Here is a 14,728-nt window from a genome sequence, read left to right as displayed (position 1 = left end):
ATGAGATTCAATCACCCTGTACATTAAAATAATATTTATTTGTTTAATTTAATTTTGCTTTTCTTTCATAAAGTGCCAAAGCAAAAAGAAGAAAAGGTTTAAATAGTCCCTCAACAATTAAGAAAATTAAGAAATAACTATTCTAAAACGTTTCAATACTAATGTNAACTGTTTTCTTTGACTCAAGGGGAGTTTTACTCATTGATTTTCTTCACGATCAATGAACAGTGAATGCGGTTTACTATTCTGAGTTGTTGCAGTCGACAAAAATCGCGTATCGAAGCAAACGACGGGGTATGCCCATTCGAGACGTCATCATCCTTCATGACAACGCCAGGCCACACACCGCAGTTTTGACAAGGGGTAAATTGGAAGAAATGCACTGGGAAACCCTCGAGCACCCTCCTTATAGCCCTGACTTGTCACCCTGTGATTTTTTTTTGTTTGCGCCCTTGAAAGAATCGCTTGGAGGCAAAAGATTTGAAAGCAATGAAGAAGTAGAGGAGTATGTGCGCAATTGGCTGACAACTCGCCCTCAAACTTTTTATGAAGAAGGAATATTCAAGCTTCCAAATCGGTGGCAGAAGTGTGTAGAGCACGGAGGTGACTACATTGAAAAATGTTAAATGTTTAGTTTGTGTATACCATTGATCAATAAATTTATTTTACAAAATTACCGTTTATATTTGATTCCCCCTCGTAACTTTAGCCAACCGATTTCCTTTATTTTATTCGAAACGTGATCATATTTCCTTAAGCGGTATACAAAACGGCACAAATATTTTGAATTTTTTGTAGACGATTTTTTGGTTGACTATCTAAAAAGGCAAAGTAAACAATATTTCCACAATTCAATAAAGGAAGTACATATGCTTCAATGAGTTTTTTCGAACTTTGAAATTCATGATATGAATATTCATATACAGGGTCGGAAAGTCCCCAAATAAGAAGTGGATCTTATTTGTGGAAGAGCGAAATGGGCGGTGACTATTAGACGCCTTCATGATAGCCATCTTTCTCTATCGCACGGATTTCTGTGACTTTCTTTATCGCTCTCACGTAACGGCCGAAGAACCATGGGGACTTTCCGACCCTGTATAAAGTTTTTATAGTGACATAACATTTCCTTATTAACTTTCAAACGTGCTCTTTAAAACGCAAAGATGTATCCAAAATAAAACCTAAATTTTTTACTACATACATCATACCTCTAAAATGTGATTATTTATATGTATTTTTAAATTTTCAAAGATATTCTCCACAATAATTTTAGATCAGAAGCAGACGATCGTACATTTATCGAAGTTTAATTTTAAGTTATTATTTTCAGAGATATTAGCAAGTTATTATTTTGATAATTTTATTGATATTATTAACATAAATATATTTATCATCAAATATTTGATTATTTAACTTATTTTTATTTATGCAGTGAGCTTCTAATATTTCTAAATAATCAAAATTAATATTGTTACAGTAAATCACATACCGATCATTATAATATTGACGTCTATACAGGGTGATTCAGTCATAATGTCATTCATTTTAAGAATTTAGTTGGGGAAGGCGATTATTTACGTAGGCGTCATTAAACGTAATTGTATGAACTAAGATTAAAAAATAAAAATAACTAAATGTGTTCATGTATTACTGTTCCTTTAAGAAATAACAATTATTCACATTTGTATAATGAATATTTGTTTTGTAATTTTTTGCAAAATAACAACACTTTAAAATTTTATTGAAAAGTTATTTGGAAATTAATAAAGAATCTTTGACAGAACGGACATAACCTCAATTATTATCGATCTTTTGATATGTCCATGATAGTCAGAAAATGATTTTCACGTGGCTGATTTGTTGTGACAGTTTGTCAAACATAGATTAGAAATCCTATACTTACATATTTTTGCGGTTTGAGATAACGCACGAAAATCCACTAACTACTGCATAAAATACTAATCTGACAGGTTGACAGGTAACAGTACAGAGGACGGTAGCAGAAGTTGCAGGAAACGACGCTAATCAAATACATATCTGCAATTTAATTGCACGATAAACGACGATATGTCTGTCTCTTTTTTAATTCATCGTACACAATTAATTAATAACCACTGTCGGAACTAGCATCAACCGCACAACACATGAAGGTGATTACTTGTCTTTTTCTATTAGCTACTCCACGTTAATCGATTGTTATTGTCTTATTATTATCGTTTGTCTACCTGAGCTTGGTCATGACGTGAACGTAAAGAATAGAGAAAAATGAGTAGAATACGAATAGCAGAATAAACATTTTTTAAAATGCACATTTAAGTTGAAAAAAAATATTTTCAAATCATTATTTAATCCCCTTTTTGCACCGCTTCTGAGCGCAGATTCACAAAGGTTTATCAAGAGTGATTCTTGACCTACTATATTATTCGGTCACTAACTTAGTTTTTACTGCATTTTTAATATACGTAGTGAACGACAAGCAGTAAACAGGTCTTTCTAATTAGACACATTAATGAATAATAAGATATTTTTTTACATATATAGGGATAATAATATTGTTTCCGAATGTTAGGTTACAATTTAGTATTTAGTACTGTTTTATAATTGAGTGTGAGTTTTCATTTGATTTTGAAACCAATTGCTAAATTCAAGACCAATGGGGAAATCAGTTGTTTCGTTTCACTGTGCGAACGCTTTGAGGTTCGTCGGCGTATGCCCAGTCAGAAGATGAATTAGTGGAAGTTAAGGGGTAATTTGCGTATCTTTTAAAAGTTCGAGTAAATTTTTGTTTTTCGATTTTCTGCCTTTATTTAGGTCTTCTGAATACGTGGCTAAAATAAATGACATTATGAGATTCAATCACCCTGTACATTAAAATAATATTTATTTGTTTAATTTAATTTTGCTTTTCTTTCATAAAGTGCCAAAGCAAAAAGAAGGAAAGGTTTAAATAGTCCCTCAACAATTAAGAAAATTAAGAAATAACTATTCTAAAACGTTTCAATACTAATGTTGCTTATATCATCTATCATTTCGATAGATTATACTTTTATTGATATTATTCTCGTTTGTTTCAGGTAAGGAAGTCGAGGAAGAAGAACATGATATACGCAAAGGTAGAGTAAAGTAATTTGAGCAAACTTTTAAAAAATAAAAGTAATGCCACTAAATATATAGAATTTGGAAAATATTAATTTAATTATTTGTTAAAAGTTTATGCATCCTACTTTTAACTACATAAAGTTTTAATGGAAGCGATAATCCACTGATGTGGATGGACAATTTCATAAATAAAATATACAAACATACCCAAGTATAATTTTAATTGTAGAATAGAAAATAAGCTACAACAACTGACGGTTTTTTAAGAATATTTCTAAGAATATTCGTAAATAAGTGATCTTCTAAGTTTGTGACTAAGGAACCACCTTGTATACAACTGATTGAAAACAGTGCTAATCGAAATTTATACAAAATTGTACGCAGGATGATAGTGACATTGTGATTTTGAACTAATCCTTTCATCAAAACGAAAAAAAAAAACAAGTGACATTTTTTCCTGTATAATCTTTCAAATCTTGGATGTGAAACAGATTACGTATTTTTTTGACAACTGAAACCCATCCAACCACTCCTTATTCCACACCACTGGCGGCATTTGCTCAAATTATATAAAAAATGTTACTTTAACGAAAAGAATTAGTATTGCAATGCCACTATTTACTTTGTATGTTTTAAAGAAATTGTTATTTTGACGGAAAAGATTCGTTTTACTATGGTGAGTGATAAGTACATACGTTTTAACAATTTTTTTACACCTAACTATATCAACACATACCCGTTTTCAAACGCACATAAAGACTTTCTAAAAACTACATAAGTTTAATTGTTCTTCCAGTTGTATCAAGGCAGACATTTTTAACAAAACCATATGCTTTAGTATCTATATCTAACAAGTTGCTGGCCTCTACTTAAGCAAGAAGAAGTAAAAAATGCACATGTGCTATCTTATAAATGCATGTACATTTGCATTAACGTATCTATGCAACTTTTAGTTGTGATACAACCTTGACGATAATAAACGGGTATATATTAGTAATTATATAGTTTATCACAATATGAAGCTGACATAAATATTTATCTTGCTTGACTGGATATTTTAGAAGAAAAGAACAAATAATAAAAAAACGTAAACTTGAAATTAAAAAAGTGAGGGCAGATTATAGTACGTTCGGAAAGATAGGTACAGATTATGGTTATGTTTTATTTTAAACGTTTTTTTAGGGTTACACAGAATTTTCTTTAATAAATTGTATAATCTTTTTGTCATAATTTACAACTAACAAACAAATTGCAATAACCTTGTAGTGTAATTAAACGGCAACTTTTTGTAGAAATTGAAATTTTGTAGTAGAAAAGTTTGAAATGAGAAAAGTTCAAATTAAAATACGTAAATCGTAAAACGCTTCGTTTTCGGGTTACAGACTACTGAAATTTAGAAACAAAGGCACTATTATTTATATGTTTCTTAAAATTTTTGAAGCTGATCAAAGACAATTATTAATTATGAAAAAAAATTATGGTATTACACAAATTGATCGATCAATGGTGTAGATGTTAGGAAATGCCTCATAATTTCGAAGCCACTGAATAATTTGGGAATTATTATATAAGTGCTTTTAATTCCAGTTGGTGTTTCTAAGAAAAAAGATGGCGTCCATTTTATTCGAAAGACGAATCATTTTTGAGTAATATTCTGCCTTATTTAAAGTAAGCTCAAGCCATGGTTGAATAAATTCAAGATTACTTCAAAACGTTTAAAAAATTTTAGGACTTTTTGTTAGAAATATTATTTTAAACACAAAAAGATTTTAAACAAAAATATCGTTAGCATAGCAGTTTTAAATTTTTAAGAGGTTATTATCCCTCAGAAAATTTTAATATTTAAAATTTAATTTCTAATAAAGTTCCCATATATTTTTTTGTTTTCAATTATGTCGAAGGTTATTTTAAATAAAATAATAATAAAGATTCGCCGACCAAAATTAAATGCAGTGAACAGGTCTTATTGAGACTATTTCCCAATATCTCTGCCGCTGGTTAATAGACTTGAGTGTCAGTAAATTGTTCTCACCCCGTATTTGGGAAACGAAGAATTTTACGATATATATTTATTTGAATTTTTTCCTTTATTTTGACACAATCTGATTTTTGGAATATGCAATTCGGGAAACCCTCTATAAAATAAAAACAAAATTTCTATTTTAAGATAGAAACCCCCTAGATAGTCATGGCTTAGGCTTGTCGAGGCTGTCGCGCCTTGTTCGCGTAATGTGTTTATATTTATTTAAAACTATGTAAAAACGTAAACCGTGATTCACCGAGACTGCGTCCAGACTAGACTAGACCGCGACTCACCTAGACCGCGCCTGTGTAGTCAATTGAAGAGGGATGTAGAGCAAATAGTTTCTGCTTGACTACCAAATACAATAGAGAACATTGTTTGCAGAAGAATGCTAGAATACTACGTGAGTGTATGAACTACATGACTGTGAACTAGGCTGTACGATACGGGTAGCAAAGAAACTGGAGCCCTACGACATTAGATGCAGAAACTTTCACATAAGTCTTTGTTTTGACGACGAAGAATTTCTAACATATGTGGATTTATTTACTTATCCTCAGATAGCAGGCAGCGTAAAGGCCGTAGTCTTAATGGAGTGTAGTCAAAACCTGGTTTTGGACTGTTGCTAAATGCTAAATGAATTGACAACGCCAAGGATGCCAAGAATAAATGGAAGAAGCAAACAAACTTGCAGAAAAAAGATTTTCTAGGACTTGAACCATCATTTGACAATCCTTCTTGTACTAAATATGCTATGGAAAGATATAGTCCAGTCGGTATCTGTTTTGGGGTGGATGTTTCATAATATAGTAATGCTAATTTTTGTTGGAAATAGTTTTAAATATTATGTAAAATGATAATTGCGATATGCACCCGCTGAAAAAGTTGTGCATAATTGTTAGCGCAAGAAAATGTAAAATGAAAATTAAAAAAGACGCATTTTTCTCCCTTCTTTCATGTATAACTCGGAGAATATTGACGTTAGAGAAAATAGTCAAAGGAAAAAAGTTTCGTTTTGAGATTCTCTTCAAAATAAGTGGTCTGAAATTTTTATGTGCATTAATGTTGCTGCAATACAGTACAGACCGAAAAAAAAATTTGTGAAAAAAGATGTTTTTTATACAGAATTATACTTATTTTTCATTTCTCAATCACGGTAAAAATACATTTAAAAATTCTCGATTTTATCCATTTTACAATTAGAATTTTTTCAAAATTTCTTCGAAAAAATACTTATAAACATTTAGAGCTGCATCAAATAGAAAAAGGATTGATGAACAAAATCCACTTTTGATCTTGTGGATACTACAACAGATAACGAATCTAGTCACTATTATTTTGCTGTAAAACAACTTTGACAGTAGTTTGTGTTCGTTACTTCTTGAGATTTCAATTGCTGCAGGAGCATATTCGTGATTATCACGAATATGCTATATATCACGACGTGATATAAAGGTAAATATGACTTTATAATGCAAGAACATGCTATTATATTTTTTCTACTTTCCATAACTAGTAAATTTCCTTTTATTTCAACAAGTCTATTTTTATTTTTGTGAAATATTAATAGAAGTTTTCGTAGCTGGATTTTCTATACATTATACCGTATATTATCTACATTATTGTTCTTTAATTTGCATATAAATTTAAACTGAAAGATTTTTTTGAATTGACATTGTAAAATTCGAATAGATTTTGTTTTCCTCTATATGTTAAAAAAAAAATCATCTATTTATCTATTATAGAAGCTGAAAAATAGTCGATTGAAGTTAAGCGAGTGAATTATGCTGCTCCGCTCGCATAGTCCCCCCACGCCACACTCTGACTCTCTGCTCGATTCCTGTGAAATGTATCAACCTTTTTTGCACCAGAACAGTTAAAATATATTTCCTATTTAAACAAATTTTCATAGTTATAAAGTCTTTGCTTCAAACAATCAAAACTCACTTCAACATTGAGTTTTCATATCTCGATGACGATTTATCGTATCCACAAGATCAAAAGTGGATTTTGTTCGTCAATCCTTCCTCTATTTGATCCTATAATTATATTTGAAGAATATGCAAATACGGTAGCTCGAGCTCTGAATGTTCATAAGTATTTCTTCGAAGAAATTTTGAAAAAATTCTAATTGTTGCTAAAATGGATAAAATCCATAATTTTTAAATGGGGATTGATAGTTGAGACTCCAACGGGTATGTATAAAAATTGGGAGATCAAAATAATTATTGGTTTTACCGTGAGAGAGAATTAAAAAATAAGTATAATTCTGTATTTTCGTCATTAAAAATTGAATTCTGCGAAATCTACCCGGCCGATTTCGATCAAAAAATGTCTGCAATACTATCATATTATGAAGTACTCAGATGCATATTTTTATATGGCTGCTCTAAAGTCAAGGTCCGAAATAAATTCATGAAAAAAAACATCTTTTTTCACGAATTTCTTTTCAGTCTATACTGTATTGCAGCAACAATAATGCAGAGAGAAAAAAAATCTCAAAACGAAACTTTTTTTACTATGACTATTTTCTCTAATGTCAATATTCTCCGAGTTATACTTACATGAAAGAAGGGAGAAAAATGCCCTTTTCTAAAATTTTCTTACGCTAACAATTATGCACAACTTTTTCAGCGGGCGCATATTGCAATTATCATTTTACATAATATTTAGAACTATATCCTACAAAAATTAGCGTTACTATATGAAACATCCATACAACCTACTTTTAAAACAGATACCGACTAATAGTTGAAAGAAGAATAAGGTGTATATTAGGACTTAATACCGGGACAGGCTCATATGAATGAAGATAAATAATAGCAAAACGCTAAGTATCAGCAAAATTAATCCATTGAATAACGATCTCTGCAGCATAAAAGTAGTATATAATTCGATCTGTCAGGGTTACAACTTTTAAGAAACTAAATTTATTTCGTAAAGGAGATAACCCATATGACAAATTCTTGCACCATTTAAGATTTTTCGAAAGTATCGTTAGAATCGAGGCAAAATCCTATAACGAAATGATATGATATGAAACTTCTGAAAATCTGTTATTTTATAAGACATGAACAGTCGTTGGACTTATAGATACCACTATAAATCTAAACATACATAACGTTAACAAAATTAGACACTAAATAATTGTGCATGAAATTAAAAGTAAATATAAGAAATAGTACAGTCCATATGAAGAAATTGCATAGATGTAGGCAAAAAGAGCTAGGGTATTACAAACAAAATAATATATCGAGAGACTTCTTGCAAATTATGATAATGATTGCTTATTACATGAATATATAGGGATATTTTGTATTATGTAACTGTTCAATGTATACAAATATTACATTTCTTCTCTTTCAGTTTTGTTAGCATTTGTTTGCAGCAGTAACTACTGATTGAACAACTTCCAGGTTGGTTGCTAATTCCTCGGTTTAGACTTTGGAATGATATGTGGCTCTCTTATTCACAAAAAACACTGAAACTGGAAAAAAGTCCACTGATATTTATATTTGATTTGTGCACTGACACATGGTCTTAAGACACATGTCTTGTATTTGTCATTGGCCTGTGTAGTTCCAGTCCTTCATTTTTGCGGATAGACTGTGTTCAAAAGCCAAGTAGTTCTAGCCCTTCATCATTAAATTATTCTTATTCTTTTAGATTTCTATTGCTTTCTTGGCGAAATCTCTTTTCACTTACCACAATTCCGATATTAGGTCTACCTCCGTATCTGTATTTTTCAGTGCTCAGCAACTGCTATTTTTCTACTATATTCTACAAGAGATACCTACGTACTTTTAACTTCGTACTGACGTATCTTCACGTTAGTCCAATGTACACTATTCCATTACATTAATCTGCATCTGCATCTGCAATGGTTTTTGGTGAAACATTGCACCCGATCGGTAAAAACTCTTGCAGTGGTCAGTGACGATTGCAGATATGGAGCTATGAGGGATGGAAATAAAACCGACTTGATGTACTGGAGATGCTGGTAGCTAGTAAGTATTATTCCAACAATGGTTCCATCTTAATGCATTCCAGCTTTAGGAATGTTTTAGAATTTATAGTTTATTAAGGAATACAGTTAATGAACCCCTTTGGTAACGAAGCAAAATGTTCGTATTCCAGAAAATTCTGCTGTCCCAATTAAATAAGACCTAGATTGATTTAACACATTACGAGATAGTGAGTGACCCGAACTAACGAGATAAATCCGAACCTACAGCTCTTTTAAGACTAAGGTGTGAAACAGGTCAGCAAGGATTAGGGATAACAGGATAAATTCTAACGGCAAACATTTTTGTTGAAACCGGCTATAATTTTATTGCCACATCACTGAAAAATGGAATTATAAGTTGACTCTAAAGAAAATTATTCCAGTTTTGGAGCGACTGACTATACAATTGTAGAAGGCTTTTCGGAGGTACAGGGTGTATCATTAAATTATTCACAAATGTCTTCATATGTAGGATGTAACTAAAATATTCGCCTGAGTTTAATAGAGGATTCTATATCATAAATCAGCAAAAAAATGTTAGTGTTGAAATTTGAAAAGATCTACAAAAAAAAAACGCTTAATGCTATTTCAATCAAACTTAGCATGTACCTAACTGTAATTTTTTATTATTTCACATGTACAGGATGTCCCACAAAGAAGTGTCAAAATTTATACCATGCATTCAACTTAACTCAGAAACAACTTTAAAAAATGTATTAGATAAAAGTTGTTTTCATTAGGTGTGACTTTGGATTTATTTCTGGGATGCCCTGAATAGAAGCGCAATTGCACGTGTGAACATAATAACTTTCGCTATGATTTATCTTTCTTTCCGACTATATGTATGTTTGACTCAATGTTGTACGATAATAACTCCACGAAACTCCTTTGATTGGGGCTTACCGCTCTTTATCCGCAATCCAACTCGTTAAACATCCCACATAAATTTCTTAACAAACTTGTCTCTTTAATATCTATAAATATAACTTCCAAAGATTCACGAGTTTATAAACTAATATGCGTGGGACAATCAAAGCAATTAGGTAAGCGAAGCGAAAAAATGGCATCTAAGCTGCCAACATGCACAGACAAATAAATACGTATCACGCTTATTTCCATTATAAAGTAACTGCTTTTAAAACATCTTTCGGCTTGAATTCCTCGTGTGATTAATTTGCATTTTATTTGAAATCTTAGGTATGTAACGAGTTTTCTTGGCATACCTATTTTGTCTATATCTCGAAAATTGTGGTATTTTCGGTTAATACTACCATAATTATGTCGAAATTCAACAACTTTTCGTTATCTTTTATCCAACTGTATCAGTACGTGAAGCAACAAATCTTAATGTTTTACTCCTCCTGTAAGGTGAGAACTAAAAGTTTCAGCTTGATGGGCAAAATTGTTTTCAAAATACTGCCAACATTCGATTTATTGCTTTTAATTTGACATCATGTAAGTTGAGAAAAGAGCAGCATTTGCTTAAGTAATGTTTGGTACAGATAGTGTCTGTAATTTATGATATTTTCATTTACTTTTTTTATTTGATTGGGTATTCTTGCAATAGTGAAAACAATTTTAGTAAATGACCTAGTTAAAGAGTTTATAAATTTAGTTGCACCTAACTAGAAATATGTCACTGAGATAGTGAATAATCCTTCTGGACCAATAATCACTATAACCCATTCTGCAGTTAGCGTTTCGAAAAACTCTCTGTCTTTGTTATCAAAATTTCTGTTTCCGAATTATTTTATAAGTCAAATATGGCATTTTCATTTTTTTATTTATCTACATCTACCTCCCATAAAGATATAAGGATGTAAGATGTAATATTGATTCTCTTGTTACTTGCCCCTTCTATGAGAATATTTAACCAATACAAAATTCTAAAGACTGCATTTACCATATACGCGAAGAAAATAAAATTACTTTTCCAAACAAAATTAATGGTAACGTAGCTTGTAATCCATTAAAAAGACTGTATTAAAAGGGGAGAATTTGCGGACATGCGCTACAAATCGGTAAAGTATATAAATGGAGTAACGTTAGAGAAAAGAAAGTAATAGGTTAAAAAACTAATTAGAAGAGTTCGCTTTTATTTTGATAAATGGTTTCAATTTCTTAAGTTTTGATCGTTGTTGGTTGAATATTCTCAACAACGTAAGTAATAATAAAATAAACATTATATAACATCATAAACCTCTTTAGAAGGTAAAAAACAAAAAAGGCACTGGCACATCTGACATTAAATCAAATTGAGAACAAAGCTGTTGATCATGAAAGCAGAGTTTTTCTAAACGTAAATTGTGTAATGTGTTATAGCAATTAACAGGCAATTATGAGTGCCTTAATAATTTCCTAGCTGGTTGCCATGTCGTCAGTTTAGACTTTCTGACATTTCGAGAGACTTTTCTTCAGAACAAACTCTGAAAGTGGAGATTAAGTCCTTGGTATGGTATTTATATCTGCTTTATGCACTGGTCGCTGGCTATGTACCGGAACGATATGGATCAGTACACACAGCACATATAAATACCAGCGAGGGGACTTAATCACCAGCCCTGTTATATGAATTATTGCATGTCATGAAGAATTTTCTACTAACAAAAAAGTAATTGCCCTACTTTCACCCCAGAAGTCTGCCATTAAAATGTCATTCCTAATAACACCTTGTATATATAATAAATAACTTATATGGGATATATTTTAATGTATTACAAGAAAAACGCACTTCCGACGATAAAATACCACTTTTTTTTCTCCAACCTGCTGATACAATTAATAAACGTAGCTTGCAGGACATATTAAATAAGTCCGAGAATGGATGTAGCAAGTCTTTCTCTTGTTTTAAACATGTCAATTAAGCTCCTCTGCAGTCGCACCACTCGTCGCGACATTTTCAGCACGAACTAATCCGTGTTGGCAACTTGCGCGACTTCTTATATGCAAGTCTGACGCGCTGACGTCGACTTTAAGGTCTTGATTAATCACTTTCTAAACGGTGTAATATATTCATTTGCCATGTTGTACCACTTCGTTTTTAGAAAAATCTAGTTCGTTATTATTTTCATATTGATTTGCATTGTTAAGTACATCATCACCATGTTACTCTTAATGTCGTCGGTCTTTCGAATCAGTAGTTCAAGTATTTTCATATCGATTATAATTATTCTAATAATATAGTACATTAGAATCCATGATTACATTAATTTTGTTTTACTTTTTTCTTTTAAAAATAAAGGTAGTGCCATATTATTACTACCTTTTCTGTTTATATTTCAAGTATAATTTTAATTTCAAAGTTAATTAAATATATTTAAGAAAATGTTTTAATTTAGAAAAGTTGTATACAATAAGAAATAACATGGTGCAAATTCAATATTATTTATCAGTGAAATTATTTTGGTTGAATTTTGAGTGAAGTTAATTTTTAATTATTTTAAAAAAGAAACACAATTTTTACTTAGAAGAACTAAAATATGTGACAATGAGAGGATGCTATCTAAAAATCGCTCCACCCATTGTCAATTTTAAACATTTTTGAGTATGCGAATGACAAAATGTATAAACAGATACCCGACGCACAGTTTGGACTTTTACGTCTGAACAAATAGATTTACTTGTAGTACACCAATATGACACACAGTTTAACGACTCAAAACTCAAAAATTTATCAGTGTTACCAATATACCATATACCTAATATTTTATGAGCTAACAAATAGTTGCATAAACATTGTTCAACGAGTAGAGTTACTAATTCACCACAATAATTAGATTTTAAGAGAATATGTTGATTTTGAGTGAAAATTTATAAAAAAAAATACGGCGTAGTAGGTAGTTTAGATAAGCTATTTGTTTTCTAGAGCATATCAATTGCATTTCCGAAATTATCCATTCCCATACTTTATTATAAAGTCTCTAAGGAAAATAGTGGTTATTTTTTTATTTATTTATCAAGTGCATTTTGGGATATTATACTAAACATACTGTATGGATGGACTTTATTGCTGCTTTAAAAATGTTTATTGACAATCATAATTTTTATGGCATTGTCTCCACTTATATATAAAATATACAAGGTCATTCACAAAACACTCCCTTACCATTTTTAACTTTCTGTTTGGAAAAAATTGCTAGACGAAGGCTTTAGGAAATTTTCCTACGATTTCAATTAATAAATATATAATATATTCTGAGGATATAAAGCAAAGTTTTGTTTTACTAAACAGAACACCCTGTATATTTGTCATTTTTTGGCTTCCCCTTTTCTCTGATAGCAACAATATACACATGTCATATATTCGTCTTTATAGTTTGCACAATATTTAGATTTATTCCATATGTTATGTACGTTCTTTTTTCTATTAAATTCACGAAGAAAATCTTTACATTCTCTTTTAAGAGAAAATATCTTATTATAAAATGTTGAAGTTAAAGAACATAGATTCCAATAAAGTATCTATTGTTTTGTAATGCCTTATTATTACCCACCTCATTAGGTCAATATTTTCTCTCTTAGTTCATATAAATTATTCGATCTTATCTTATAAAACTGGAAAGAATTTTGATAAGTTTTAATGTCTTCTTTTTGATTGATAATGTTGAAAAAGAACACTGAAATTGTTTTTACCATCCCGTAAAAGCAAAACGCTGTAAGTTTTTATGTTTTCGTTTGTTGTAACGAATTTCGTCAAACAGACCCTAAATTTTTGCAATAAATATGAAAACCATAGCATTTTTGAATAGAAAATGAAAAGACCTTTCAAATGAGGTATTACAAGCCCCTATTTCCCATTTAAAAATTTAGGGTTTGTAACTGCCACTCCAATAAGGTTGAACTTAGGGATGAAATTTTTACGTTGCAGGATGTTATTTCAGAATCCAAAATCGACGTGTCTTGGTATTTTTTATAAATATGCACAATAATTGAGATACTGTCGCAAGAAAATTCCTAAAACCATGGCCATTCTTACCAGTTTCCCTAGACAGAATGGTAAAAAAGATAAACGGTGTGCATATTATGTGAATAAACCTGTACTTAATTTAAACTAATTCAGGTTTTAAAAATTTTATAAAACAAAACAGTAAAACGAATTTTATTAAATAAATAATCATGAATAAATTGTCTGATATACTTTGGATGTATTTAATATTTTCTGAAATAGAACCATATTTTCTGAAAAAGAATTTACACTTTCTGAAATACAATTGAGATATCTGATTTCGAATTTATGATTTCCGAAATTTAATGAACATTGTATCTCATATTTTATATTAGCTAATCTAAAATATGTATAAATATTCTATAAATGTACTTAAGTTTACTTAAGAACCTGAAATAGTTGTATATTGAATTTATTTTAAGACAAATAAACTTACAGGTAAAATATTCTAAACTAATAAAGTGAAAAATCGATGCTAGAATTGTCAAGCTATATAAAATGATAGGTAGTTGTTTATCGTAATGGATTTTCCACATTTGGTTTCAGACATATTGAATATATTCACACAACTACCTAGTTGATAAAATTTATTATAGGGTTGCATGTGAATGTGCAATCAGTAACACTCTTTATTGCATCTTTTATTTTGTGGAAA

This window comes from Anoplophora glabripennis, unplaced genomic scaffold (genome assembly GCF_000390285.2).
Source record: "Anoplophora glabripennis isolate ALB-LARVAE unplaced genomic scaffold, Agla_2.0 scaffold8, whole genome shotgun sequence".
Classification (NCBI taxonomy): domain Eukaryota; kingdom Metazoa; phylum Arthropoda; class Insecta; order Coleoptera; family Cerambycidae; genus Anoplophora; species Anoplophora glabripennis.
This window is presented reverse-complemented; position numbering follows the sequence as displayed.